Source organism: Belonocnema kinseyi, chromosome 5 (genome assembly GCF_010883055.1).
Source record: "Belonocnema kinseyi isolate 2016_QV_RU_SX_M_011 chromosome 5, B_treatae_v1, whole genome shotgun sequence".
Taxonomy (NCBI): Eukaryota; Metazoa; Arthropoda; class Insecta; order Hymenoptera; family Cynipidae; genus Belonocnema; species Belonocnema kinseyi.
Window position 1 is genome coordinate 37443700 of NC_046661.1, and position 6818 is coordinate 37450517.

At 37.4% G+C, this 6818-nt stretch overlaps 1 long non-coding RNA gene across 1 annotated transcript in view; it reads left to right on the forward strand.

Annotated features, from left to right (window-relative positions):
- Positions 1–1101, forward strand: part of LOC117173055 — a 3501-nt gene extending 2400 nt beyond the window's left edge. The window contains exon 3 of the long non-coding RNA XR_004467099.1: positions 239–1101. This is a non-coding gene — a long non-coding RNA (uncharacterized LOC117173055). The remainder of the gene's footprint in view (positions 1–238) is intronic.
- Positions 1102–6818: the final 5717 nt, after the last annotated feature.

Here is a 6818-nt window from a genome sequence, read left to right on the forward strand (position 1 = left end):
AAGGTTCAAGACAATAAGAGACACGATTGATTTAAGTGCTGTTCATCAAAGATTATTTTCTTCAAGACCGTAAAATTGACCGGGAATTTTTTCTCGAAAAAATGGCCACTCTGACACTTTTTCTCTGTTATATTTTGCAAATTGGACTTATTCGTATCTAAATGAATTTTTTAATATGTCATATTAAATAAAATAATGTTATACCGCTTTATTGAAACTTTTTTTTATCTTTTTGCAGATTGTCTATATATTAAACTCAAGGAAGCTGGTGTAACCGGCCAGCAGCGAAATAATAGAATGCGAAAAGTTTAGAGTCATTTAAAGTCAAAAATATATGATGTACGCAGAAATCTATGATAATTACAAGAGGTTCGGTTTCTAAGAGAAAAGGTAATTTGTCGAAGCACATGCGCCCTAGGGTCCTGTTGTCAGAAGCTTAAAGATCCACTTATACATAATGTTCACTGTGATGTTTCTTTGTTCAGAATTTGGCGTTTTTCAATGTTAAGAATAGTCTGGGAGAACAATTAAGTTCAAAAGTGATTAATCTTTACTTGACTTATAGAAATGACAAAAAAGGCCGACTGAATAACCCAACAAATTTTATAAGAAAAACTTAAGCATAGATAAAAAAGAATCCTGGAAAGGTTCCTTACAATTTAAAACATGAGAATGACAACTCTGTTAAGATCATTTGGAGTTGACCCTTACATTTGATTATCTTAATTACTATTACTTGGGGTGCCAACTTTAAATGGCCTCCAACGAGTTGTCATTCTCATGCCTTCAATAATTGCATTGCTTGAGTTTTGTTTCTAAGATTTGTTGGAATAATCAATCGCCTTTTTCAATTTTTATAAATATAAAGTTAACGATTAAGTGATTTTTAAGTTAAAGGCACACCTAGAAAATCCTTAAATGGTCGCTACTTAAAAATTGTGTTTTATTATTAATTTCTAATTGAAGAGGTTCGTTTTCCCAGTGAGGCTGCGTCTAAGGATCTTGTTCCTTTGGGTTTAAAATACGTCATAATGCAATTTTCATTCAATTTTAATTTTGTAGAACACATTTTATTCCTTGAAAGGTTCTTCACAATTCTATATACATATAGGTATATCTATAAAGTCATTCAATTGTCCGTGAATTTCGGTTTAGATATTTTGCAATTGGAATAACGACTTTGAATTTGTTTTTCTAACTTAAAACATTTATAATGCGTTCCTTTCGTTTTATATGCTACCTGCTATATACTTAAAATATTGTAACAAGGAGTGAAAATAAATCATTTTAATAAATAGATCAACTTGTTTCATTTCAAGCGATAAACAGTGAGTGGAAAGAATATTCTAATTAAATATTATATTAATTTATTTTTTATTTATTTTAATAATTTATTATAGTATTAGGAAAATAATTTTCATGATATCGTAAATTGCGTCGCAATCTTCGTAGGAAACGACTTCGTAAACTACGTATAAACCGACGTCGTAAACTACGTACAGAACAACGTCGTAAACCACGTGTGGAACGACGTGGGAACCTACGTCGTTTACTATCCCAATTTCCGGCGCAGTTTCCTACGTCATTTCTTACGTAGGTTGCGAGGTCAGTCCACACGTAGTTTACGACGTCGTTTCAGACGTAGTTTACGACGTCGTTTCAGATGTAGTTGACGACGTCGTTTCGTACGTAGTTTACGACGACGTTTCAGACGTCGCAATTTTCAATAGGGTAAGAGAAAAACTTTCGTGAACAGCTCCTCGATAAGAGGATGCATGGTATCTTCCACAGAAATGTAAAGGATCAGTCAATTTCGTGTGAGCTAACTTTTGCTTTACTCAAATCACCCGGATTGAAGTCTGGTACGGAGGGTTTCATTTTGGCATACCAAAACGGTGCCATTTCCATCTTAACATACTGTTGCCACATTTTGAGCCAAGATATTCCCGAGGATATCTGCAGGGCGTGCCATGCACACCCCGAGAATCCAAAGGCACAATGCGGCACTAACAGTGCTTTATTACCATCTCTGTCACTCTTACGGCATTAACCTTAATATCGCTCCTCTAACTGCACCTAGTGAAATCGAGTCAATTGTCGAAAATGGGAGGTGCTGCATATACTGGAACTTTATATTCTAGACAATTGTTTCTATTGCAAACTCGAGGCCTGACATAGTTCATCTTGACTTCGAGAAGCGAACCATGTTCGTTACCGAATTTTCGGCACCAGCTGACAAAAGCATCATAGTCGACAGTATGCTAAAACACTTGCGGGAAATATGCAAAGGCCGGCAGTCCTTGGGTCGCTCCGTGTTCTTATGGTGCACGAAACTTTTGCCGGATCGTCGTATTGATTCTGTTACAGACTGTAATCACCCATCTCACGTTCGTGAGACGTGGTTGTGTCTGAAATTTTACCGCGATTTCGCTGGGAGCGGGTGCAATTTTTAATATGAGCACCCGCTCCCGGCAAAATCCAGCGGTTGTCCTCATCACTAATTTTTAATTATATATACCCAAACCCGAGGAGGTCGAAGTATTTTGGAGAGAAGTCTTTGAAGTGCAGCATAGACTGGACGGAGATTCAGAAAATATAAATAGCTTCAAGGAGTTATGTGTTGCCCTCATAAAACCTGATAAAGAATGCCCACCCATCACTACCGAGGAGGTGAAAAAAGTATTAAGAGGGATGAAGAACTATTCCGCACCGGGACCAGATTTTATGAAAACCTTCTGGTGGAAGACGTTTTCTTCAACCCATCAGCATTTGGCCCGTATTTTCACCTCATATTTGAAGTCGGAAGAGCCGATTCCGCAGTGTTTGGTGGAAGGGCGCACAATACTCCTGCCGAAAATAGGCAACTTAGCTAATCCGAAGAATTACAGGACAATAACTTGTCTGAATACACTTTATAAGATATTCACAGCTATCCTAAATGATAGGATTGTTCGAGCAATTGAACCTCTGTAGCAAGAAATGTATGAACAACGAGGCTCAAAGAAAGGCATAACCGGATCTCGGGAGAACCTGCTCATCGATAGATGTGTCTGTAAAGATGCAGCATTCTACCAGCGTGACCTATCGATGGCCTGGACTGATTATCGGAAAGCTTTCGATTCGACCTCCCATAGACTTATCGTCTGTCTTTTCGAAATCTTAAAGATTCATCCGGAAATAGTTCGGTGCATAGAGAGATTGATGGCGCTTTGGAAAACCAGATTTACTATCTCATCTGGAAAAAATCGTGTGACAACTAACAAGGTCACCTTTCAGAGAGGTGTCTTTCAGGGCGTTACCATGAGCCCACTCCGCTTTTGCCTTACATTATTGCCACTATCTCTAGCACTTCGCCATTCCGACGGGTACTTGTGCGGCAAACCTGCAGATCGAAAGTACAAGGTCACTCATGTATTTTACATAGACGATCTTAAGATCTATACTAAAAACAAAAAGCAACTACATCTAGCTCTAGGCATTGTCGAGCGATATACTAAGGAAATTGGAATGGAACTCGGGTTAGACAAATGCGCCAAGGTTTATTTGAAGCGAGGAAAACTTAATGGCATCCCTGAAGATACTGAGCTCGTTGATAAAAGCGCTATGCGACACCCTTGCGCTAGAGAGACACCTGGGCGTGCCACAGAGCCGCATTCAGAATGTGACATCTATAAAGGATATTATTCGAAGCAGATACAAACGTCTCATCCGACAGATTTGGTCTTCCGAACTGTCGGCGAGGAACAAAGTATCTGCAACGAACATGCTTGCCGTCCCGGTACTACTCTATTCATTTGGAGTAGTTCCGTGAACGAAGAACGAGCTCAGATCCCTTGATATCGGGACAAGAAAGGTTATGCACGTGAACAAAAGAATGCATCTTAAGTCTTCCGTTCCGCGACTGTACGTCTCACGCCGTCAAGCGGGTCGCGGAATATTGAGTCTTGAATGTCTTCACCACAGGATTATTCTGGGTACAGCACATAGATTTACAAATGGAAGAGACCCTCTTCTTAAAATGGTCAGGAATCACGAAGAAGTGGGTAAAGGAGTGTTTCTGTACAAAGCAGCGGAGGAGGCTGCGGAAACACTCGGACTTGACTTCAGTATTAGGGGTGAGCAAAATGCATCAAATCTTATCTATCTCGAGTACTCATACCTGAAATCCCGGATTAAGAAAGCACAAGAGAAAAACTTTCGTGAACAGCTCCTCGATAAGAGGATGCACGGTATCTTTCACAGAAATGTGAAGGATCAGTCAATGTCTGGTGAGCTAACGTTTGCTTTCCTTAGATTGCCTGGATTGAAGTCTGGTACGGAGGGTTTCATTTTTGCATGCCAAGACGGTGTCACTTTCACCTTAACATACCGTCGCCACATTTTGAACCAAGACATTCCTGATGATAGCTGCAGGGCGTGCCATGCACACCCCGAGAATTTAGGTCACATACTATCTAGCTGTCCAACTCACGCGGGACCGACCTACATTCAAAGGCACAATGCGGTACTGAGAGTGCTTTATTACTATTTCTGTCACTCTTACGGCATTAAACTTAATATCGCTCCTCTAAATGCTCTCAGGGAAATCGAGTCAATTGTCGAGAATGGGAAGTGCCTCAAATACTGGAACTTTATATTCTCGACAATTGTTTCTGTTGCTCACTCGTGACCTGACATGGTTCTTCTTGACTTCGAGAAGCGAACCATGTTCGTTATCGAATTTTCGGCACCAGCTGACAAAAACGTCATAACCAAGGAGAATGAAAAGAAAGAGAGGTATCGAGACCTTATAAGGGAGTTGCAACGACTGTACCCGGAATATTCTATTAAACTAATCGACCTTATCATCGTCGCTCTTGGAGGAGCCAAGATTTCACTTGCTAATGTCCTAAAAAGCATCCCTGCGTGTCAAGAATATACTAAAACACTTGCGGGAAAAATGCAGAAGGCGTTAGTCCTTGGGTCGCTCCGTGTTCTTAGGGTGCACGAGGCTTTTGCTGGGTCGTCGTATTGATTTCGTTACAGGCTGTAACCACCTATCTCACGGTCGTGAGATGTGGTTGTGGCTGAAATTTTACCGCGATTTCGCTGGGAGCGGGTGCAATTTTCCAGATGAGCACCCGATCCCGGCGAAATCCTGCGGTTGTCCTTATGACAAATTTTTAATTATATCATTTGCATTATACTTAATTGACCATGATACCGGAGATGTTGTTTGTTTTTACGCATTACTAACGAATTTTTACATCAAATTTTTTCTACATTCAATTTCTAAAAGTTATTAAGCTGCATTTTATGATTAACTATAAATAGCTTTTTGTAACATTTTCAGTTTCAAAATTTACCTATTTTCTCTTTAAAGTTAAAATTAAAATGAATAATTAAGCTTTTTATTTATTTGTTATATATTTCTATTTAATTTAGCTAAAAATGGTGTTCATTGAAATCACCTAAAATAGGAAAGACAAAAAGATTGGATCAATAAATAGTTTTTATTTTTTATCCGAATTCAAGTTTCAAAAAACCCCACAACGTCAGAGTTCTGACAAAAACTCAAAAAATCTCATAAAACTTATTTAACCGAGTCCAGAGGTCAGACCATGTTTACTATATGTTTTTGGGCTCGATGAATTCTTATTCGTAGTCTAAAAAAGAGTTTTGATTTTCAAAGAAACCCCTGTTACCTCTATTTTTTGTAGTAAATAGGTTTTATGATTTGAACTGATTTTTGTTTACTATACAGTTAAATTCAAAACGTTGCAGCGTTAAATAGCATAGGTTACGAGGTATTTTGAAGGTTATGTCGAAACCCTGGCATGCGGGGTGTTTTTGAAAATGATTTTTTTGTGTGGCTGTGTAACTGAAGCTGCCGAATAGAATAAGGGTACATACATTCTTTTAGCTTGAGCGGGATGAGTTCTCGTAATTTACAAGATTTGTTTATAACATTAATTTTTGGAAATTCAATTACTGCAAGAAATTTTCTTCAATTCGGTCAAAAAATATTTTTAGAATACTTCTATTTGTCCTGTGTTAATTTGCGCTCGCCCCCGACAATATTTATGTGTCCTTATACGATCCGGCAGCTCGACTTACCTGTTGCTTTCGCTGTGACTCATTTTACTGAAAAATTATAACTAAACCATTATATTATATATGTATATACATTTTAGAATAAAAATATAAAGTATACTATATCTATCAGATTAAACCAATTGGTGTTGTGTTAATAAATATTAAATGATTCAAATAAATTAAAGATTATTCGAACATTTTTTAAAATCATTTTTGGCTAATCAATTTCAGCAAACTACATAAATTATCCTTGAAGGGTAATTTCACAAAATGTATATACAATGTGATAAACAGAACTACACAATTTAAAAAAAGACATTATATTAAAAGTTTTATTTCGTTCGTATGGTATCGAAAGAAAATTAAGAAATCAAACGTCAATTTTCCCAAATTTTCAGGAGTTCAATTCATCAAAGCTTCTTGTATACAATATTTACACAAGATGCAAAGAAAACAAGAAGTAAAGCTTTTAGACTCATTTTATTTGAATTTTGCACTTAATTAGACTTAGTACAGACTTTAAGATATAATTACATTTAAGTTTGTGAAAGGATTTTTGAAAAATTGGTTCAAAAATTACATTTTGTAGAATCAATGAGAAGCCTCCTTGGGGAACAGAGAATAATGTCCCAAATCCACTCGAACCTCTCATCCTGTTAAACCGATTTGTCTTCGGTAACAAGGCCACTTAATAATTAATTGCTATTTTATGTCCGCACGATTTTATAAATTATGAATACGTA